This window comes from Haliaeetus albicilla, chromosome 12 (assembly GCF_947461875.1).
Source record: "Haliaeetus albicilla chromosome 12, bHalAlb1.1, whole genome shotgun sequence".
Lineage (NCBI taxonomy): Eukaryota > Metazoa > Chordata > Aves > Accipitriformes > Accipitridae > Haliaeetus > Haliaeetus albicilla.
Window position 1 is genome coordinate 10,637,672 of NC_091494.1, and position 24,965 is coordinate 10,662,636.

A 24,965-nucleotide genomic window follows, 5' to 3' on the forward strand; every position below is an offset into this window, starting at 1 on the left:
TCCCACATGTGAAGCAGAGTTACAAAGCAGGAGGTTAGTATGTGGTATCCCTTTTCTGCTGTTGCTGCCCTGGCATATTATCTGCTTGACACCTTTGACAGATGAACATCTGAAAAGAGAGAGGGAAAGACAATAACTAGATTTTGTTTTCTCATCTTCTGTATTTGACATCTCATCCTCTTCTTATGGTGGGTTTTTCTGTTTCAGTTCATGTGTCAGTGGGAAATAATACAATTAACTTATGTCACAGATGTACCTAGTTGAAGATCAGGGCTCATTTTGCCAGGCACTGTTATTGTTTTGTTATATGGGAAGTTTTTTTTAAAAAAGCATTGCAGGCTCTTTTGTGCTATTTAGTATAATAATACTGTAACTGAGTAATACCTGAAACTCTGTTTATGGTAGTCAGTTGCACTGTTTTAACTCTAGCCTATAGCTTAATTAATTTCCAGTTGCAAGCCTCCTTATATTTTCTGACTAATGAAATTGGGTCTGTTTTTTCCTGTGCTGCCCAGTATCCTTCTATTCAGTAACACAGTTGCTCAGTTGGGGTTTTAGGCAGAGACTCTGTTCTATTCTTGACTTGAACAGCTTTTTACTTCTGCAGGATGACAGTGTTTCTATTGAATGTTAAGCTGTGTGCGCTCTGGATGCATTTTCATTTTATTCATATATGAAGATCCTCTGCCAGTATCATTATGGAACACCTTTGTCTTTTCTGGAAGGATCATATATTTTGCTGAAGTTTACAAATTATATATAAGTTGCTGTATATGTGATTCTTCATTAGTCAACAGACAACATAAAAGGTTAGTCTTATAAGTAATGTACAAGATTACCTTTTCACTGAAAGAAAACTAGAGTTGATGAAACTTTGCCAGGTAAGCTTGGGAATATTTTGTCCTTGAGCAGAATTCAGTCACTTAGGCTAAAGATTCCACCCCACCCCCCTAGATTATGGTAATATCTATGTTATCAGGCAATAGTGGTTTTACATCGCCACTGTAACTCATCACTCTCCAACTGTCTTGCTTGCACTATGCATTTCAGACAGAAAGGATAAACAAAATTAAATCTTTAGGAAACTGAAATGCAAAAAAAGCTTAAATACTTATCTTTAAAGCTAATACATGCCATCATACTCAATTTAGTTTCTGATATATTTCTGCTATTGGCCAAGTTGTTTTGTTGAAAAGTTGAGCTTATTTAAATTATGTTGATTATATCTTCTCAGTGTTTTTGAATCACTTTGATCTGTACTACCAGTTTTCAGGGTCTTGTGGTCTCTAATTTGACCTTTGTACAGCAGTTCATAGCTCATTACTTTGTCTATCACTACAGCAGGTGACTGCATTTCGAAATGTTGAATTTGGTTATTTGAAAGACTTCATCGGTACAGTCTCAGGCACTTCAAAAATGCTTCTGCAAATGTCTGTTCACCTGATGGTAATTACACACATTTTGAGTGTAGAGGAGAAAACCTGAGTTGGGATCAAGGTCAAGATACCTGGCAGAGTGTTATCTTTCTCCACACTGCCAATGGGACATTACAGATTCATCTGAACCACGGTGAAGAGTTGGGGAAGGTGTGACTTTGTTACAAACCCTTGGCTTTTGTCATCTCCACCTCTGTCACAGTATGCTTTGTGTTTTTGTCTGAGGGAAAAAAAGATGTTAGTAATTTCTCAAGATCTTGCAGGTTAAATAAAGGCATGAAATCAATGGTGCTGGAAGGCTTTTGAAATGAAATGGTACATAATTACCTTACAATATATTTCATGGATTATTATAATTTTTTTCTAGTTGCATTTTATTATGTACTGCTTAATGCATGGACACAAAACTAGAAAGAGATAGATGTCTTCTGTTGTAATTTGACTTCTTTCTGCCAGAGAAAGAAGAATTGATAAGTTTAAGGGTGAGAAGGCTTGATGGATAATATGGAATGTCCTCTAGAAAATTTCTTACTGGTTTCTGCAACATATGGTACCTTAACACACATATTAAAAAAAAAAAAAAAAAAAAAAGGCAAGCAAGCTAATGAACCAAGAATGGTTAACTATTTAAGATAAATTTTATTTGTTTTTTAAAATTAATGCCTTTTAATTTTTGGTAGAAATTAATAAAGCAAGGGCCATTTGCTATAAACAAGTTTCCCATCCTCCACCCTAAAATTGTGGAATTTCTTTTCTCTTTCTTTTGCTAAAACATCTGGTGCTCAGTGGTATAAGCCTATGGATAAGTTAAATGAAATGTTATATTTCTTTGTTGTCAGATGTCTGTCAACTGCTAGGAAGAAGAATATTAAATAAATCCTTTAGGCTCTAACTGCATGGCTTACAGTAGGGTTTATGGCTGATGTATATCAAGGTCTGTATTTTGACTTGACAGCTTATCCCAAATGAACCAAAAAAAAAAGTGGTGTTAGTGATGTTAAGATAGTTATGTTATCTATATATAGAAGTATGTATATTTATATCTATATAAATATATCAATAATATACGGACATATAGATAACAGATGCAGTACAGATGTAATATATTGGTATAGTATATATGTATTATATAAACATATAATACCTATATATATTTCAACATGTACATGGCATTTTCTGTCCATAAAAACACATACTTGTATTTTTTTTTTATTTATAATACCTCTTTTCTAATGCATTTGACTTCTAGTTATTAAAATGTTGGCTCATTTCTTTGCATGTTACTTGGTAAGTTGCTCAAAAGTAATAGCAGATGTGGGGGGATTTTATTAATGGGAAGGACAACTGGCAAATAAAAATCATCAGTTTTAGGGATTGAAGTAGGCAATTCAGCTATAGAGAATAATTTTTCTTGTCCACATTTTATAAAGAAATATGTCTATGGAAAATATTTATCTGACTTCAGCTGAAGAATATATGAGGTGGATAACAAAATAAAGATGTGATAATCTTATATGCATAACCATCTAGCATGCCATTTAATTTTTTCTAGGCTATGGCAAGGTTACTTTTATTGTAGTTTAGGTGCTTCATCAGGTGCCTGCCTTAAACCTTGCAACAGATATAATTCAGTGAAGACAAAAAAAAAAAAATCTAGAAATTGGAGTATCTAACATACTGCTATTTCTCTTTATTAATTTCTCCCAATAGTTTAAGACATGGAGGAAGAGGTGGGGATGGGGGAGTTGTTTGGTTAATAGGTTGGTTTGATGGTGGATTTTTTTTTAATGAGTTTTAATACCAACTACTGTGCAGATATGTTTGTGTGCTATACAGCAGGGCAGATTCAAGAATCTCTTAGTAGGAAAACTTACAAAATATACTGTGTGTATATTGGTAACAGATTACATTTGTCAGTAAGTTTTACAGTATTTTCCATGTATAAATATATTACCTTTAATATATTCTGTTGAAGTTTGTTTCTAGATAATAAGGCTGTGTAAGAACTCACTTTGTGGAAAAAATGTCTTTTCCCCAGTGGTAGAGTATGAAAGTTGCTCACAAGTGCTCTACAATACAAATGAGAACTGCAAAATATACTTTTTAGAGGTATTACAGTATGTTTGTGTGTTTTGGATTCTTAAGATAGCTATAGCTTATTTCAGAGCCGAGTGTAGATGTATCTGGCCTAGATGTTGTGACTCAGATGAGAGAATTAATTAGATGGGGAATTCCAGGGCTGGATTATGTGAACAGAAAGTCTATCAACTTCTCAGTTGATGTGTTAAGTTCTTTTTAAGATTAGTATGATTATTCCCATTTTACAGGTGTAGAAACTGATACAGAAAAGTGAAGTTACTTACATAAGTTTGTAGGAGCCTTTTGAAACACATATATGGACCCATGCAAACTAGAAAGCTAAGAGTACCAAACCTATTAATTTAACTGCAATGTGGGTGTCTGTGAGGCTGGAGTACTAATTAAGCATCTCCCTGTGCCATGAGGCTGACAAACATCTTCATAATCCTTTCAGGTCAGCTCTGTGTATGGATAAATATCTGCTACGCTTAAAATACAGCTGTTATTTGAACAGTGTGTGTTCCAGTGTGTAAATTCATGACCTACTTCACGGTGTTTAGATGTGCTTTGTTAAATTCCTGAGATTTCTCCTTCCCCCCCTTCCACTTTCTTATGTAAAGTTTTGACTTTGCCTGCAATAGCTGGAAACGTTGAAGGAAAGGAGGAGGGAGAGAGAGAGGGAGAGATTTGTGGCAAGTATTGTTTCATGTCCCACTGAAATGCAAGATTACTCCTAGTGTGTCAGGATGTACAAGCCGGAGGAAAAGAATAGAGAAGTGTGTGAGCAGAGGTGAAGAACTGTCATTGCTCCCCACTACTAAATAGGCGAAGTAGTCTGATGTCATTGTGACCATAGGAACAAAAAAATCCCACAGAGATGCTAGGCTTGATTACATCAGTTCATAAAATTGGCTTTGCTTTCCTCTTTGCACTACCAGTTTTGATGCAAAAGCTGATGTAATGCAAGCACACTTAGTAAAAGTGCAAAACAACCATGTTGTATTTTATTAGCTTCGTAGAGGATTCTTTGTTATTGAAGGCAATGGTGATTTTGCTGCTCGTTTCAGTAACTTTAGTAGCTGGACTGGCAGAGGCACATTCTATCTTTTGATGCTGCTTCTAGCTTAATCCATAGTTAAAATGGAAAAATTTGCTTCATCCTCTTTTACATACACAGGAACTTGAATAGAGAAGAGTGAAGTCCTGTGTTATTTTAATACATTGAAATGTGCAAATATATTTCCTTTTTTTTGTTGTTGAACTTCCTGCTTATTCTGCCAGTGTATATGAGAATTTGAATGGGTCCCATTAAGAATGCTTATTGAAGCAGGATTTCCAGCTTTCTCAGTGACGGGCTTTGGCTCAGTTAGGACACCTAGACTGGTCGATACTGAAACACCTGCTATTTATCTTTTGCAACTTGTTTCAGGAACATGGGTAAAAAAAAGGTGTATTCTTGCAGAGCTGTTTACAAAATGAGAGCTTGAATTTGTTTTGATGTAGGTTAATGATACATGAATATATATATGTATTATAATTAAGCTATCTTGGGGCTTACTAAACATTTATTTGTGTTGCAAAATTTTTAGACTGTCTCTGTCAAATGGTAGCTATCAATGTAAGATTGGTTATCAGGTAGATTAAATCTGAATTTCATACTTTACCAGCATAGTTTGGGAAATGTTTAGAATGTGGCTTTGGCAAGTACTGAGAAGGTATATACTGAGTAATGCTTGTAAAAACAGTGAACCATTAAGGCTGTTGTAAAGAGAATATTACATGTTTAGCACATGAGAAATGGCAGTAACTATTCTCCATTATTGCAAGCTATTGGTTTAGTATAACGACAAATGTGGAGGAGGGTCAGTCTTGGAGAGGAGCTTAGCATTATGAAGAAGTGAGTGCACGCTGTGTCATTTTGCCACCAAGAGATTATAACCATGTAGGCATAAAACATGAGTTCGTCACACTTACCTGAATTGTTGGGCATTTCTCCTTTAAAACTCTGCCTTGCCTGCTTTTGAAAAAGTAGAGTTAGGCAGTTTAAAATTTTGTTTCTTATGCTCTAAAAACAGTTAAGAACCTTCTGTTAATATCACACTAAAATCATCAGACATTTCTGTCATTTACAATAGGAAATAATTTTGTGATGTAGTTAATTCTCAAATTAGAAAAAAACCAGCTGCCTACAAAAACCAGTGGGGGACAGAAATTTATAGTTTTCCAAAGTATATAGGAAAGTTATATTTAAAATAAAAGGGGGGGGGGGCGAGAAGCAAGCATTTGAATTTCCGTGGAAGCTCTGTGTTTATGTAAAGTACAGCAGCTGCACTGCAAATTCCCCTCTCTGGATGACCTCAGTCCTGAACAAGACAGACTGTTCCGGGTGCAGGTGTGATTACTGAATTATTTGTTCTGTTTTAGTGTCAGTCAGTTAGTGAGGTATTCTGGGTAAAATTTGTATCCACTGAATAAAGTGAATTGGTATATTTGGTATTCCACAGTTCACTATGTGCCTTCCTGCTATTGGAGAAATAGTTTATTTTATTCTATTGAATTACATTAGTTAAATAGGACAGACAAGAGGAAGCAACTCCAGCAACAACCTCTGAATACATCAGGCAGGAAGGCAGGATTGGGCTGAAGATGGTGCAGGACATAAAAGATAGTTTTGACAGCTGACTTGTGATCTTTTTGAAGAGGTTTGTATATGCTGTTTGAATGGGGAATTTTAAGTCTCTTTTTTGTGCTTCATGAGAAACAGAGCTGTGAAAAATGCTCACTTCTAAACACATGCCTATCCAGTCAGCCTTGATTTGAATTTGACTAGTCTTGTGAACCTGTCAGTGGTTAGCTAAGCTACCTTAGATCACACTGGTCTTTGCCAGGTGCCAATACCTATTTATGTTCTGTGTGCCTTTTATCTCTTACCAGTTTATGAAGTTTTATAGAAAGATGCTGTTCCTCCATTTGTGTCTGATGTAGACTGCCAGAGAGTAGGACTACGTGTACTGAAACATGGCTACTTTTCTCATACTTCTTTCCAACCAAACAAGTCCAGTCAGACTATGGGGAAGCCGGATTCTCGAGCACCTGATTTTGGTTTTGGTTTGTTTGGGTTTTTTTTCCATGTGTGTAGGATGTAGGCTTTTCAGTGTCTTGGAAGAATCAGCACACATCTAGAACACACAAAAGCAAGTCCTCCTAGAAAGATGGGTGTAGTTTTCTCCAAATAATTAATAAGAAATTCAAGTCTGCTTTGGCAACCATTAATGAGAGAACTGTTTATTCACCAGAAGATGTATTACTTCATCAGCTAAGTCCATCTAACACTTTTAGGAGGTTCTCCCTATTATCACCTGAAAGTGCAATAAAGGACTGTAGTGTTCCAGATGAGTTATAATCCTATAAGGATTACAGATAGTGGTGACAATAGTATTGTTACTCTGCTGTGGTAGTTTAAGCCCAGCCAGCAGCAAAGCACCACGTGGCCGCTTGGTCACTTCTCCCGCCCCGGCGGGATGGGGAGGAGAAAATATAACAAAAAGCTCATGGGTCGAGACAAAGACAGGGAGGGATCACTCACCAACTATGGTCATGGGCAAAAAAGACTCAACTTGGGGAATAAAACCCAAAATCAATTTAATTTGTTATCAATCAAAACAGGATAATAAGAAGTAAATCCAAATCTTAAAACACCTTCCCCCCACCCCTCCTTCCTTCCCAGGCTCAATTCCACTCCCAGTTTTCTCTACCTCCTCCCCGCCAGTGGCACAGGGGGACAGGGAATGGTAGTTGGGGTCAGTCTATCACATGTTGTCTCTGCCGCTCCTTCTTCCTCAGGGGGAGAACTCCTCACTCTTCCCCTGCTCCAGTGTGGAGTCCCTCCCATGGGAGGCAGTTCTCCATGAACTTCTCCAGTGTCAGTCCTTCCCATGGGCTGCAGTCCTTCAGGCACTGACTGCTTCAATGTGGGCTTTCCCATGGAGTCATGGCCTTCAGGAGCATCCACCTGCTCTGGTGTGGGGTCCTCCACAGGCTGCAGGTGGATATCTGCTCCACCATGGACCTCCATGGGCTGCAGTGGGACAGCCTGCTGTCTTAGCACAGGCTGCAGGGGAATTGCCTCCTCCAGTGCACTTCTTCCCCCTCCTTCTTCACTGACCTTGGTGTCTCCACAGGGGTTTCTCTCACATTCCACTCCCCTCTCTGCTGCAGATTTTCCCTTCTTAAATACGTTCTCACAGAGGCGCAACCACCATCGCTGATGGGCTCGGCCTTGACCAGTGGTGGGTCTGACTTGGAGCCAGGGAAGCTTCTAGTAACTTCTCACAGGAGCCACGCCTGTAGCCCCTTCCCTGCTACCAAAACCCCACTATACAAACCCATTACATCTGCATTTGAGTTCTCAGTCTTCTATGGATCCACTATCCTGTTACTTCTCTGTAAAAACATAGTAGTGGCATGACTGTTGGCTTCATGTGAGGCACAAAACATTAGTATAGAAATATGTTTGAGAATTTGATAAAGTTTATTTTAAAATGAAAATGGGTTAACATTAAGATTCCTATGCAAATAGCAATGTACTCATAAACACTTTTTTGTTATGTTAAATGAGTATGCCATTGCACTGTGTGCTTTATTAAATGAGAAATAGATGAAAAATGGAAGGAAGTTTGCTGAGACTGACTGATTTTAAATACTGGTTCTTGTTTCTGATCCAGTGCAATTTCTTTAAATGATCTGACTCTAACTGAAGATGTATAGATCAGCTATCTCGGAAGATTTAAGAAGGGTTTTAGGTGACTCATGAATGATAAGCTAGCTTGACTGGCTGTTACAAGTCAAATTAGTGTGTAATCCAGTGTACTTATAATACAGCATGGTTCTTTTGAGTGTAAGAATTGTCTGCTAGCTATTTTTCTTTTAAACCACCTGAAGCAGTGTCCTGGTTTCAGCTGGGATAGAGTTAATTTTCTTTCTAGTAGCTGGTATAGTGTTATCTTTTGGGTTCAGTATGAGAAGAATGTTGATAACACACTCATGTTTTCAGTTGTTGCTAAGTAGTGTTTATACCAAGTCAAGGGTTTTTCAGCTTCTCATGCCCAGCCAGTGAGCAAGCTGGAGGGACACAAGCAGTTGGGAGGGGACGCAGCCAGGGCACCTGACCCAAACTGGCCAAAGGGATATTCCATACCATGTGACGTCATGCCCAGTGTATAAACTGGGGGGAGTTGGCCTGGGGGGGATTGCTGCTCGGGAACTAACTGGGCACCAGTAGGCAAATGGTGAGCAGTTGCATTGTGCATCCCTTGTTTTGTATATTCCAATCCTTTTATTATTATTGTCATTTTGTTAATGTTATTATCATCATTATTAGTTTCTTCCTTTCTGTTCTATTAAACTGTTCTTATCTCAACTGAAGAGTTTTATTTTTTCCCCTGATTCTCTCCCCCATCCCGGGGCGGGGGGCGGTGAGCGGGCAGCTGTGTGGTGCTTAGTTGCTGCCTGGGGTTAAACCATGACAAGCAGACAGGTCTTCCTCATGAAATCGGTAATGCATTCATGGCAGAACTTGGAAACACATCACAATTTCTAATGGTGGGAAGTAGTTGAAGAGGGATTTGGCAGGGTCAGGCTCAAACACCACCCACTACTGTTGATATTGGGAGTAGTGAGGCGCTGTGGTAAACAGCTGGTATTTCTGAGTCATTCATTCTGCTGTTCCCACCTCACCATTCTGTCTAGGGTGTGTGGGTGGCCAGGTACGTTTCTAGGCAGGGAAGTCATTAAAATTGATGTCACAAATCACAGTCATGTTATGGGGGAGAGGGGTCATGGTTGCACCCCTCTCTTACCCCATTTAAAGCCTTATGCACTCATCTACCTGAGGTATGTGACCATCAGTAAGAAGGTAGGGGAACAACATACAGATGGCCAGTTATTGTGCCTCACAAGTATACTGTAGCTTGTATCTTTAGTCTCACCTGTTTGTTAGTATGCCAGGCACTAGGCTACAGACTCATACAAAGGTGCAGGAAGGGTCTTTCCCAGAAACAGAACTACAAATTTCTTTGTATTTATGTATTTATTTGCCTGTCTGCTTTCTGGAGGGTAGATGCTGGTTTTAGGTTAATGCAGGTTGATCGGATGTATTCAGGGCAGAAAGGTTAGGTGTGATACAGTTAGGGGCATGTTGAACTTTAGCAGGTAATAATGCTTGTGCTTGAATAACTTTGGCCTCCTGTTGAGAAAAACAGGTTGCAGTAATGTAGTATCCAGGCTGTGTCTCTTGGAGCCTGATGAAGGTCACAAGTTACCTTAGAGTTGATGGTGTGCTAGCTATTGTGCACTAATAGTGTGTGTGTATGTTCTTAACACAAGCGTTGGACATTTTGCTTCAGAAAAGGCACCTCCATGTAGAAACTTCAGGCAAGGTCAGGTTGCTACCTTAGCATGAAGTTAGAGTAACCTGGAATAGTGTTCTGTACATATGTTCTTCTGTTAGATTGTATACGGTAGAGCAGGGAGTCATCCTGCTTATTTTAATAACAAAATCTGACACATCTGAGGCCATGGTGGTCAGCTGAAAAAAGACATTGAAATACCCCAGTACGTGGGGTAGTGCCATTCAGACAAGTTGTATATAACTTGAGATAAATAAGAATTGTTTCTTTATGATCTTTGAACTTGTTTGCATGTTTTTCTTAATTATGTTCTTTCAGGTAAGACAGTGAAGTCTCGCTGCTCTGGAAGGAAAGGGTTTGGAAAGAAAATGAACTCTGTCTTTGGCAAATAAGTATCAGGTAGCAGTGGCAGTGGGGGAGCTTCTGCATTTTTAAGATACTTATCTGAACCAGTCTTGATGAACTGAGTGACACCTGAATTTGGAGTTACAGATTCAGGGGAAGGAAATTCTTTTCATGTCTTAAGCTCTTAGTCACTGAAACCAGAAAAGTGGCTGCTTTTCATTTTTGTGTAAAGTGCAGTTGCTTTTGATATGCAAATGGTGCACTGTACCATATAACCTCAGTCTTCTAGAGAGCAAAAGGAGCAGCAGAGAAAAATGTGTGTTGGGCAGGAATTCAAATGATAAGGAAACAGGGTTCCTACTCTCTTTCACAATTCTGTCCTAAATTCCAAAGAAGCAAAAAGAGATCAAATCAGTTTGAACTCGGAGGGCAAGGATTGCCATGTGTGATAAGGGACATTTGAGAATTTCTACATGTAATGAATATAAAAGGTAACTGAGCTGACTGAATGTTAAAGCAGCTGTAGTGAGCAGTAATAGAACTGAGTGGGTTGTAGCTGAGCGACAGCTCATCATATAATCATCATGTTTTCCACTTGGAGCATCTCTGAAAAACAAGAAAGATGGTTTAATTCTTTTTTGTCTTCCTCTAACAAGAGATTTTTAGTAATTATTTTTTGGAAAACCTTCTTTGGCATCTGCGCTATAGGTACATATTTTGAATGATAGAAGAGTGTCGTGGTTTAACCCCAGCCAGCAACTAAGCACCACACAGCCACTCACTCTCCACCCCCAGTGGGATGGGGGAGAGAATAAAAAAAAAAAAAAAAGTGGGTTTTTATCTCAACTCATGGGTTGAGATAAAGACAGTTTAATAGGACAGAAAAGGAAGGGAAAATAATAATAATAATAATAATAACAGAATATACAAAACAAGTGCTGCACAATACAGTTGCTGACTGAAGCCCAGCCGATCCCTGAGCTGCGGTGTCCCCTGGCCAACTTCCCCAGTTTATATACTGGGCATGACGTCTCATGGTATGGAATATCCCTTTGGCCAGCTTGGGTCAGCTGTCCTGGCTGTGTCCCCTCCAAGCTTCTTGTGCATCCCCAGCCTCTGCTGGCAGGACAGTATGAGAAGCTGAAAAGTCCTTGACTTGTTGCTAAGCAGTGTTTATACTAACTAAAACATCAGTGTGTTATCAACATTATTCTCATGCTAAACCCAAAATATAGCACTATACCAGCTACTAGGAAGAAAATTAACTTTATTCCAGCTGAAACCAGGACAAAAAGTTATTGCCTATGGTTCAAAATATATGATCCCTCCCCCACCTCATTAAATCATATGGAGAATTTCCCCTAGTAATTTTTCTTTTTCCTTAATCATCTTCTCTTTTACAGAGGTCAGATTTGCTCTGCTGGCATTTCACGATGCAGAAATAATCACGTAGCAAAGCACAGACTTTTGCATGTTTCAGTGTCTTTGATGCTCTCCATTCTTTTCCCGCCCACCCCTCACCCTTGAGAAGCTGCTGGTAAGAAGCGCAGATGGGTGGCAAACCAAGTAGTTCTCTGAATACAGTCTGTTGAAATTATCATGGCTCAGCCATACAGTGTCGACAAGGCAGGCCCTAGTCTGCCTTTCTTCTCTCTCAATCCTCAGTTCTAAGAAGCTGATTGAAGAGAAACAATGCTTCCATGATTATATAAAGCAGTAGCAGGTTCCCAGTTTTTACAGTAAGCTCTCACTAACCTCCAAGTCAATCTTTTTTTTTTTGCATTATCAAGAGAGTAGCAACTGGAAAATGGCCTTATTTGGTGAAGTAGGATTTAAATGAAAATAGGTCTCATGAGATTAAGCTAAAATCAATAGGAGGCTGAGCTTTATGCTAGGAGTCTTTAGGCATCAGCACGTACTGCGTGCTCTAGTTATGCATTTTATTTCCTCATCCAGTAGTGACCAGAAAGGTCCTATCACACCTGACCAGATACTTTGCAATATGGTATAGTACAACTCTTCATTAGTGGGCTATGGAGCTTGTCAGGTTTTGTATCTAGAGGTGTGTTTTATAGTTAATAAAGTATGATTCTTTTAAAAGTGAAATTGCATTTATTGTTTGTAAAGGTGAAGCTGTCCCTATGAACTTGATGGAAGTGTTGTAAAGAAGTCTTGAAGGGTAAAACTATGGCTGTGTTTTTTCCTGCAAAGTCAGCAAAGTGGGTGGTTGGTGTAAAGTGCAAGAGTAACTTGAATTGCTTGCATTTTATATTCTTTTAGAAGAGGGTAGCTCAGTTTGCAATTACCATGCACTCCATTTATTTGCTAAAGTTTGTACAGCTCTCTAGCAACAGGTTTTTCTAACATAGTGCACTACTGAAGTGTCTGTATGCTTGTAAATTACTCTGCTGATAGCTTTCAGAGAAAGTTCATAATGTAGCTTTGTTCAGTTACTGTTGTGGGTTTTTTGCATGTGTGTAAAATTTAAAAATAGCTTTTCCTCAGAAACTTAATGCAGAGAAGTTAATTAGAAATCAACAGAAATTAAGAAGATACATTTCAGATAAAAGCCATTCATCTTCTACCTAGGAATGAATGAAGGACATACTTTTAGATAAGTAAAAGGTATAACTTTGTATTCCCATAATGGAGTATGATAGAAAAGAGTTATGATTAGAAACTTGGATTAGTGACTTTGATTAGTGAAAATAACTAGTGATTAGGCACTAGTTCAAGATCTGTCATCTTGTACCAAAGTCTGAGAGGCTCATGGGAAAGGGTGATGAACAAGCAAGGCAGATTTTTTAGATATATGCACATACATACACATATAGAAATATGTTTTGTATATATTTTAAACTGAAATGCATTCTAATATGAAAGTTTTAAAACCATGAAAAATGAGAATCCACGGGTAAAAGTCAGTTACTGTTAGCATTGTTTAAAGATGAGATGTATTGATTGATCTTCCCCTGAAATTTTTGTTTGCTTAGTAACAGAGTTCACAGAATTTAAAGGATGTTTATAGGTGAAGTTCATGGAAAACTTTCTCTGACCTCACTGAAGTTAGGATTTCTTCCTGTATTCCAAAAGATCTCAGAAACACATTGCCATGTTGGTGACTAGGTGTTTGCTTTTATGTTAGCAGTCTAATGACGTTAGTACAACTAATCATACACATAGATTTGTATGGGTTTAAACTCTTCTAAATTCTGGACAAAATAAATGAAAACTTGATTTAAAAAGTAACCTTTTCCTATGTTAAGCCAAATGATAATTATTTTGAAACCTACATCGATGCACTTGCTGACTTTGTATTATTCACAATGAAAACTGTACTTTAACATAGTATGTTAGTACTGATGGTGATATGAGAGAAAAAAAAACAACCTTAGAATTGGAATTTAATGTTTGTGATTTAGGGTACAGTACAATTCTTAAGAACTTGTAATAAAAAAGTGAATTCACGTGCTAACAAAAAGCCAGGACATACCATACTAAATATTCTTTACAAGATTAATATTTTAGTTTACAGGTAATCTTAATTTGATCATTTTATGTGGTTTTTGTTTCAATTTTCTGACTGTAGAAGGGGGGGAGGAAGCATTTTTCAGAAAGTAATTTGGAAGTCCTATGACTGGTTTACATAGAGAAAAATAACTAAGAATTGAATTGCATGTCTCAGGGTTTTTGTATGTGTGGAAATGTGACATAATTTTTGTTCCCTGAAACTTACTTCTTTAATGAAAGTGAGGCTACTGAATGAGCTTTTATTGAGCTAATAGGTGAAATCAGACTACTTTGTATTTAAAAACCAAAACCATTTTCTTCATAAAGTTAAACAGAAGTGGTATGAGTTCATTAGGCTAGGTACTTTAAGTATGAAATACAACCCTTTTTTCCAAAGTGTTTTCCTAGTATTGGAGTTCCTCTGGTTCCTGTTTCTTAAGATGTTTTAATGCAAGTGTACAGATAGTTATGTAGTCAAGATCTACTTCTGGAGTTCAATTTAGACCCATACCATTTTTAACTTGCAAAAAACCTTTAGAAGTCATTTAATTGAGAATTTTGAGCTTTCAACGGCTAGGAAGAAAAGAGCTACTTATTCAATGGTGTTTTAAAAAAATGAATATGTACAATAAAGTGTAGGTGTTCACAGTATTGGGGAGATAAAAACAAGTTTTATGATCTTGTATTTCTCAGTCCTGTTTACAGAGACTTAATGAGAGTAGTTGGCTGCATTTCTGACAGCACAGAGGAGTCAGATTAATTTAATGATGTGTAGCTAGACAATCAAATAATTTAGTCTTTCTTACTCTTGGTGGAATGTTCCTTGGCTGTTGAAGGAAAGGAAGATGTTCCAATCCACTTTTGTTGCCCCAGTTTTCTAGGACAGGTAGGGTTGGTGCTATTTCCATGGATTTTTATTTGTAAGATTGCTAAGAAATGTGCAGACATGTATTTGGAAATTTCTTTGAAACACAAGCTGTGTACAACATGATGCTAACGCCCTCAAACCTAAGCTCCAACCCAGGTTACTTTTATACTTTTAAAGGTGAAGACTGGTTTTCCAGCTGTCACCACGTCAGAAGGTACCTGTGTGCTCCCCAGGGCCAGCAGGACACCAGCACTGCAGAGCAGACTTCATTTCTGCTCTAAGTACAATTGCAGTGGGCCAGCCTCAACTGCAGTACGTGGAAGCTGTGGATCTACAAAAGAGGAGAGCTAATCTGAAAGGTCACTGGCACTGAAGAAAAGAGATTCTTTACCCTACTTCCTTCATGTTGCCTACTTTGTTCTGGCCATGGTTTTTTTTTACAGACCCTTCTGTGAGCTGATTCAATCCAGCACAAAATTGTTCCAGACAAAAAAAAATAGCAGGGTTTTTTTTGTCAGCTGAGTGAGTTGAAGTGGCCCACAGACCACTTAGGTATCAGAGCAAATGGCACCAAGTGGCCCAAACCAGTGCCTCAGAGAAGGAAGAGGAATCCATCTTTTAAAGCTACTAGGTTTTAGCATCATCTTTCAGTCAGTACAGGCTCATTTTGCTGGGAAAGTAGGATAAAGCAGATATGTGGAGATTGGGGATAACATCCATTGTTTGTTCAATTCAGATTTTAGCTATTTTATTTCAGAAGATGAATGTAGCTAATTGATAAACTTGGGAGTTTAGATTTGGTAGCTTTCTAGCATGGGCCTGGAAAAGTGTCTCTGCTGCTTTATGTGATAAAGAAGTATATGTTGTATATAAGGTCTTTTAATTAAAAGAGAATTTTGTATTGTAAAAAGTTGTCTTTAGCTTTTGAGCAGTCAAACAATTGCTGTGTTCTCCATGACTTCATGCTATTACCATGGATGCTAAAAGTCAGCAGCAATAAACATAACCAAGAGGTTTATCATATCTTAAATTAGAGCTTTGGACAAAAAACCTGCTGCCTCAAAGTGACACACGCTATTGAGAGCTAAAGGGAATGTGTAGAAAACTTTCCAAGATCTTGGTGATACTGTTTCTGTCAGCGTTTGAATACAGTAGCTTTTGCAAAAACTACTTTAGTACATATGACAAAACCTGAGGTCTGCCATAAACCTCCAATGTGGGCACTTCCAGTATTCCTGTACTGGCCAGTTACAGCCTTTCATGATGGAACTGATCAGAATAAAATTGTTCACAAAGGTCCTTGTTTGCATTTTGAAGTTGGAAATCTTCAGTAGGTATGTTTCTTTGGGCTAATGAAAAAACACATGTAACTATCATCTGCACGACTGGAAGTGTCTGTTATTTTATTTTCAGAGATAGAATAATAAATCTGAGCTTAAACAGTAATATAATTAATATATTGATAATATGTATCACATAATCAAATGTGAGAACATACAGTACTTATTAGAGTGTAATCATGTTAAGGTATTACTACGCCAAAACCTCCATGACTCATTAGTGACAGATTGTCACATTTTGGTTATGCCATAAACAAGACACAGACTGAATTTTGAAAGCATTAATTACCTTTATAGGAACTTACTGGAAATGCTTGATGTTCTTTCCATAAAAACTTTCTCGTGATTGTTTCAGTGTCAATCTAGTGTAATTTGTCTTTCTTTCATTATGTATGAATAATTTTGACACTCATTAAATAACAATATAGAATTGAATACTAAGGTCAAATTAATTGCTTATATTGGCAGTTAGAATTTCATTTAAGTCTGTAGTTCACAATCATAGATAACTATGGCTTTTGCTATGGCCTCTGCATTGAAAGACAAGTTTTGTGTCTCCTTGTCCATTGCTTGCGCTGTTAAGTGAATTTCACCAATTAAGATGAGACCAATATCCTTCCTCTCATTCTCCTATCTGTTTTATTATCCAATGGATGCATGTAAGTGTCCAGGATGGTTTTAGCAGGAGGCAAAGAAACCAGGAGAGACTTTTCTCTGCGGTTTCTTATGTATTCCTTAACTTCATGTTTCTGCTATCTAGAGAGAGCTTTGTTCTGGCTATTTTTTAACTTATGCAATTATAACAGCTGTTTTTAATGGCACTTCAGAGGAACAAATAAGACACTTTGGTGGACAGTGATACTCTGAGTAGTTCTTCCATGTGTGCTGTTTCTAGAAGTGTTAATTGAGTTTTGTGAGTGTCAAGCAGTTCAGCAGGATGTGAGGGCATCAGAACAGCACAACAGGCTTGGGCTCTCTTTTTGTTTCCACCAACAGCATTACTGACGCACCACTTGTTCTCAATGATTTGTATGTGTGACTGTAATGTGTGTTGTGAATGAAATGTTGCTGGTGGAAAGGAATCAGACAAACTCAAAGATCTTGAGCACCATTCTTTGGCTACGAGAATTTTAGCATAATTATGTGTACTTGTACAATCTGCACATAACAGTATAAACACTACGGTGAAATTGAAGTGAAGTGTGGGTTATGTTTCAATCTAGAAGTCTGAAATAAAGATCTCAGCAAGAGTGAAAAAAGTATTTGGACAATCTTTTAAAAACCTATCTTAATTTGGCATTTTAGATTGTTTCTTGTAACGCTGGAAATCAAAGGTATGATTTTGTAAAAAATGTAAGTACGGTTTTGCCTATGGACTTCAGTAGACATCTGTAAAACACCTTAAATATGTTATTTTTGTGACCACTAACAGTTCCAAATACTCTATGTATGAATATGGAGGATATTTAGTTCTTTCTGGTCAGGTTACCATAGCTAGTTTCCCATTTCAGGGAAATTTCACAGAAAAGTGAACTTAGTCTTCTAGGTGGCTGACACAAGTTGACCAGGTGAAAATTCAACTGAACCTGAAAAGCAGATAGCGTCTTATGGCTTTAAAAATGACCAGTGAAGGTGTGTTATATTGAAATAAATTTGTGTGACAACATATACTAGGAAAAATATAGCTGAGGGTGTGGAGAAGGAAAATGGAAAAGAGAGTTTGTTTGTCTTTTAATAAAAATAAATTTATTTAACAAATATGTGGGTTTGTGTACATAAATACACAACTGAATATAAATATATATATATGAATTTGTAAGAAACAAATTGTATATAGAGAAGAAAGTGTAATATGTTATAACTAGGAGGAACAAAAAATTCAAAGAATTGGGAGAAAGCAAGTAGGATAGCCATAAAAGCTTCAGAAGATATAATGTTTTAAGATCTTAATTAATGGTACTCAGACTAATGGAGAAGCAAACTTTAGTCATGGTCGGAAAGGATGATATTTGGGCAGAGTATCACTAAACAAGCTTTAAAAGAAGAGTATGTGCTGATCATTTTTGTTCTCTTAACAGGTAAACCAGATAAAAAGCTAGATAAACTACAACACACTCACATATCCAGTCAGGAAGCAAAATGTTATCATATAGCTCTTTAAACCACTTGGGTCTATGCTTCATGGTTAATTTAATTAATGTTGAGGATTCTTGCAGATCAATTTGCAATGCTTTATTGTTGTTGGTTGTTGGGGGTTTTGTTTGTTTGTTTTTTAAATCGTATGACATGTTGTTGAACAAAATCAGTAGATCTCTATCTGCAAATGAATGTTTCATGAGTAGAAAGGGACTAAATACACTGGATCAGCTGGAATAATTTACTCAGTTCTGTCATTGACATGGAATGTACAAACTGGTGGAAAACCAGCCCTCTAAACTGGATTTTGCGGTATATTGCCTTTGTCTCTCTGAACCAAACAATAAGGGGGCTGCAGTCCTAAGAAGCTGTCATTTAATGTACATATAGCTCTGCGATGGCAAAGCGATCTCAATCTTGTAAACACTTGATAAACCCATTTGGGTTTATCAAGTTACCTTTTAGAATCCTTATGTCTAGGTTAACGTGTGCCAGTGGTCAGACAATGTTTCCCTCCAAAAAGCTTGCTTTCTGTCTCTCTGATAATGAGTGTTTCTGTTGCCTAATCTGAATTGGATTGGGCTCTGGCTGAAGTTCCTGATGGAAGAACTATTGTGATCTCAACAGTGAGATACCGAAGTGCTTATAACCATCTTGGGAATGGTCAAAGCTGGAAGAAAGGAAGAAATTATTTCTCCGCAATAGTGCTGCAGATAAAGATTCCAGGATCAGGGTGTGTAGTGGGAATGATAAATGGATGCAGAATAGTACTTTACAGTGTCACTTTTGGAGTAAAACAGTAAAACATATTCTGGTCTTCTCTCTGTTCTCGCAGGCACATGATACTGCAGAGCTTCAGAATCAGAAGTAAAATCAGCTGGACAGTTGCCTCCTGCCTTCCTAAATAGGTAAACATATTAGAAACAGGGGCCTACCTCCCTCATTCCTGTAAGTAGCTATAAACATCCCCTCCACCCCCCAAATTAGCATCTGTCATTTAGTTGTTTTGCAATGCTGAGTATAGGGGCCTTGTAAAGAAAACAAGAATTTAATTTGTTTTCTGGTTGACAACAATTAAGTGTAGCCAACCAAAGAAACCAACTAAAATTATTAACAAGCTAACAGCATGCCTATTGTCTGTGGCAACATAGAGCTGATGGGTGATGCAGTGTTACTCATTAAATGAATCTTTATCTGTGCTTCCTAAAGCTTGGATGCTAAAAAAGTTCCTAAAACCATTCATATCATTGCCATGTTAAACTGCTGTAGCAGTTGATCTGTCACTGCAGCTCTGTTTTGGGCTTAGTTCTTTGCTTTTATATTTCTTAACAGTTCATTCTATAATAACATGGTGCAACCCATTGTGAGACTTAAATGGAAGATCCCCATAGTAATAACCTTGGTAAGGATAGTGAACTGAACAATACATTTGCTAAATAAGTGGTGTTCAGCTGATTATCAGCTGCTGTAGATTGCCATTTACTTGCTGACTTCTCTGCCCTTTTTCTAGGGAGAAAGTGGGTTTAGTGGTGTGGATGCCTGCCTCATTTGCCTCACCAAAATGAGATAGGGCATGCAGGAGAGAAGGGACATTTCTGCAAGTAGAACCTACCATGGTGAGTTGGATTTTGTCCCTGCTTCTGCTACAGGATTTCTCAGTGATGCTAAATACATTGCTTAAACCAAACTTTTCACACAGATGTTTCTCCTTCCCTGGAAGTATGTTATATCTAACACTTCCTCGGCAGCAGTGCTGGATTGAGAAGTTCTTCCCTACTGCTTTTTTCTTCCTTGCCACATTAGGTTAACAGAACTGCTTGAGGGGACCCTCAATAAGTTAAATCAGCAAACTAAATGGAGCTGAAAATATTTACTTTCTAACATGTACATGAGAGAAATATGAGAAACTGTGGTCTGTATTCTTGATTTGACACCACAGGGTCTGTCTTGAACATTATGCTGAAAATTAAGTACATGGGAACTAGATTTTTAATTTTGAGTTGCTAAATACCTTCTAAATAATTGTAATAAAGTGCAGGGACTCAAAATTAATAATGCTTTTTAAACTAATCTGTCTTCCTTGGTTCTTTTTTTTTTTTTAATAGTATAGTAATTGCACACCTTACAGGCACATTCTTAACTAAGCTCATTAATGTTTTGAGAGACATGTACGTACTGAACAAATGAGCACAGAAGGAAAGAAAAAAATCCTGAATCTCCTTTCAAGAGGTTCAAAAGGTTACAGCAAGTCAAATTCCTGGCACCACACTTGCATGGCTGTGTTCAGCTGGACATTTGAAAAAACTGCTAATTAAGTGAGCCATGTTGATTCTGCAAAATGTTTAAAAGCAGGGATCTTGAATGAAAATACCAGATTGAGGATATAAAACCGACTGTATTATAATGCTTACGTGCAAGAGAACTGAATGAAAATTCTGTGTTCTTGCATTTACTATATTTGACCTACAGGGACTTATGGCCAGGATATTCTTCTAGCACCTTTGGCTGTGCATACTATTGGGGTAATCATGGCCTGGAGGCCATGCAGTGTTAAAATTTTAGATCTGTCTACTTTTATTGCTAGAATGCACAGTGTGTTTATAATATCCTCATATAGAGATAGAAGACTTCTGTGCATATTTTTGAACTTTGGAAGCTCTAATTTTTTTTTGTGATGTTGTTATATTTGACATGCATGAAGTGTTCTATAACGTTTTCATAAAGAGCAGCTGTCATGATTTATTCCCACCTGTCTTCCCCATAAATTGGGTGCGATTACTAATAAATTCCAAGAGAGGGCGCCCGAGGTACAGACTTGACAACAATGCCACCTACAAGTACCAGCTTAACCTCATGACCAGTGATGTAATCGTATCATAAATCGACATTACCCGGTACAGCAAAGTGATAGTCCAGAGCCCTCTCCCCGAGGTGATAAATATCACCATAGGGAATACATAATGCATATAAGAACTTACATAACACCACTATGTGAACCAACAAATGAACCAACAAAATGAACCAACATTGTGACCAGTGACTATTTAACTAATATAAGAATGTGTATAACAAATTTGTTTTAACATGCTCTGGTCAGATCTGTCGTTATCTCAACCCTTTAGGCCCCTTGTTGGGTGCCAGAAAGGACTGTTGTGGTTTCGGCCCAGCTGGTAGCTAAGCACAACTTGGCTGCTCACTCACCCCTCCCCCTACCCTGGTGGAATGGGGAGGAGAATTGGAAGAAAAAGGTAAAACCTCATGCGTTGAGATAACGACAGCTTAACAGGACAACACAAGGAGAGAAGGAGTAATAATAACAATAATACTAATAAAAGAATGCATAAAATGAGTGATGCATAATGCAATTGCTCACCACCCTGAACCCAGTGCTCGGTCCGTTCCTGAGCCATAACCCCTCCCCAGCCAGCTCCCCCAGATATATACTGACCATGATGTCATATGGTGTCGAATATCCCCTTGGCTAGTTCCAGTCAGCTGTCCTGGCTGTGCCCCCTCCCAGCTCCTTGTGAAATTAACTCTATCCCAGCTGAACTCAGGACAGCAGTGGTAATGCTATTGTGAGTTTCCCTACCCCCTAGATGTTGGAGGCTGGGGTCTTGCTTTTTTTCACTGCTATGAATCCTAATAATTTTTTGATCATAAAATGAAAGTTCAATGCTTAAGGATGTCAGGATAACAAAATACCTAGTAGAGATCAATTTTCCTTTACTGCAAATGTATGTTTCCTGTCATTGTTCACTGGGATTGTGAGGGAGTCCTAACAGAACTTCTAACAGTCCATAGCACTGCAGCATGGGAAATGTATCTACCTTGGTGTCTTTATTTAATGGATTTAATTTGTTTCTAATTTTGAAGCTTAACCTTGGGTTTGAAATTCACTGTAAACAACTTTTTCAACAGCAATGGGGACTAATGAAGCCTATAGTTTGCTATAGGTGCATTGCCTTTGTCCCCACTCCTCATGACAATAATTGTCTCTCATGGCTTCCCTTCTTTGTTGCCTTCATTTCTTCAGGTTTTCCTAGACTCCCACTTCTACGTTATCCAAATTCTCACACATGTCTTCTCAGTGCCTTGTAAGGATGCACCAGGTCAAGCTTCTGGCCAGAGGCTTCCCACATATTGCACACAGAGATAGGCGTGAGCACTTGTGCATCTACAAATATGACAGTTTTGAGTTAATTCAGAATTAATTTAAACAAAAGCAAACACAATATCTTCTGTTGTTGTAAATTCTAAGAATGATTCTGGGAACTGTAAGGGAAATTCTTTTTAACCTTTCTCAGTGTGAAATTTGATAACTTTAGTGTGACCAACTTCATGAAACATGTCAACTTTATAGTAGTCTATAGCACCTTATAAGATGATACTGTACTTAGGACCTACTAACTGTATTGGATCCATTGCAAAACCAAACCTATCTAGTATTTGCGAGCTCTATCACCTTCCAAAAGGTGTTCATATAAACGATGATTTGACTATATTTTTAACCATGTATTATTCCTTGAGCTGGAGCAATGAGGAAAGCCTTATTTAATATTAAGTGCACTCAAGCATGCTTCCTGCTCTAGTGCAAGCACCTAAATCAGATGAAAATTAAGAAATACGTGAGGTGGTTTAGAACCAGTTAGAATTGGGCCTGGAGTGTAAGAAGGAGAAACAATTTTTAAGTGCATCTCAATGTTTTTATTTATAAACTGGTTAGTTGTGATGAGGGTCTAGAAAGCTGCTGGGAATATTATGGGAATGGGATGCTGTTCTGAAAACAAGGAAACACATTATTGAGCAGAAAAGGGGGATTGCCAAATCTATGGAGAGGTGCGCAGTTCAGTTTTTGCTAAAATGTACAGTGTGGTAGGAGGCAAGCATTATGAAACCGCTCAGAGGAATAATGCTGACTGGCTGGTCATAAGGCTGGTCTGCAGAGCCTCCTTCAAGAGTTGCATGGATTTGTGATGGTCCGTCTGACTGATCAAGGTGTGGCTGTGTGTTAATGCTTTCAGAATGGCTTTAATAAGTGCTATGCAGATTTTGGCATAAATACTTTATTTGTGTTGGTAGATATAGATTGTTAATAGAAAGTGCAAGTATGAGGAGAGGAGGTTTTTAGCGCATTCCAGTGTCAGGAATAGAATTTGGAAGATCAGACAGAACATAAAGCTCTTTCTTATTAGGCCTTTTAGCTTTAAAGTAGATGTACTTAAGTTTCTTGTAGGTGTCTTGATTCACGCTATACCTTATTGAGTGTTTTTAGTAACTATTTGTTCTACATCAGTCAGTATTGAAACTTGAGACCTATAGATGTCAGAGAATTCAGCAGTGTTTCTCATGGTTAAATTCATAGCATCTGTTTTCCAGTTTGCTTTACAGAAGGGCCTTTTCATTATTGGATAATAGAGAGATACAAACCTAGCCACTTGCAGTGATTAAAAAAAAAAAATCTTTCTGTTGAATTATTTCTATGTCTATTTTTTTATTATTCAGAATTACATGAGCTTGCATCATGATGTAAGTTGAACATGAGAAATGGATGAATGGGGGAGGCAGAGCTCAAAAATATCAAGACAGTGCTTCTAGCAAAACTTAGGGAATGTGATGGCAAGTTCATGGTATTTCGATTAGAAAGGAATTGAAAAAAAAAATGTGAAATTCAAACAGAAGAAACCTCTAAGGTAGCTAACTCTAAATTAATCTTCTCATACCTCAGAAGAATTATTTTTAATACTTTTAATATTTCCCAATCTGTTCTAAATATAAGAAATTTGTGTAGCAAAGATGGTGAATAGTCATCATTGATCATAGAGTTTAGGGCAGACTATTGGGTGGCAACCTGTACTGTCATCTTGCAGGTGCTGGTATTAGCTGCCTTTGAAATGGTGTATTTTTCTACTAAACTTTTCTGTTTAAATTGGAGATTGTGGTTTTAAAGCCTGAGCCATAACCTTGTTCTGCTGCTGGCATTACAGTCTTCATTGGAGCGCTTGTCAACAGAGTTCTGAGCTTTCATAAACGTCGCACTGACAAGCCTTAAAACAGATTTTGAAAATAAGATGATTGGAAAAATGTCATTAACTTGCAGGTAGTGTGAAACTTTAAAAAAAATCAGGAAGAAATAATGGAAAACATGGATTTTATTTGGATTAAAAAAAAAATGAGTCTCTCAATTCCAGACATTAAAAAATAAAGCCTGCACAGTTCTTCACTAAAGTATTTATTAAGTTATGCTATTGCAATTTCAAGGGAAACTCTTGTGGAACTCACTGAACAATGAGTAAAGGTATTATAATACAACATTGTATTTCTTTTTGATTTGCTTACATTTTGTCATCGTAACCGTCATCAAACATCAAGGAGGAACAGCATGAATTTGAATCAATATTTTAATTGGGTTAAACATTTTTGAACAAAGGGTGGGGATTCTTCAGTATTTCATTATTTTGAAATATTTAAAATACCTCAATTTTAAAATTAGTTCAGCAATATGTCTGGGGTAAAGGAAAAATATTTAGGTAATCAAATAACAAACTACAGTACTGCAGGTATGCTTCTCTTTCGTAGAACAGCGTGCTGGAAGGACATATATTTTCTTTTTGTCTCCTTATAAGTCCTTTTGTAACTCATTTGAAATGAGAGAAACATTGATTTGTTCAAATTCATTGCAAAGCAATGATAAATACATTTGTGATTAAACAAAGAAAAGCTTGGGGGGGGACTCTCTTTTAATGACAGAAGAGCAATGGCACAAAAGAACATTGTCTTATAATATGGAGTTCTGAAATAAGAGCAAGCTGGGCGCTAGCAAGAAAATGCACATATTACAAAA

The 24,965-nt window shown here is 37.5% G+C and overlaps 1 protein-coding gene across 7 annotated transcripts in view; it reads left to right on the top strand.

Moving 5' to 3' along the window:
- OTUD7A (OTU deubiquitinase 7A) overlaps positions 1-24,965 on the top strand; it is a 154,520-nt gene that overhangs the window by 32,169 nt on the left and 97,386 nt on the right. For 5 of the 7 annotated variants that reach the window (XM_069798017.1, XM_069798023.1, XM_069798020.1 and 2 more), the window contains exons 2-3: positions 18,957-19,029; positions 19,632-19,737. The exons of 1 other annotated variant lie outside the window; for it this stretch is intronic. The gene's annotated coding sequence lies outside the window, so the exon portion shown is untranslated. Of the gene's footprint in view, positions 1-18,956; positions 19,070-19,631; positions 19,738-24,965 lie in introns of all 7 variants that reach the window. One more of the 7 variants, XM_069798019.1, reaches the window with a different exon arrangement.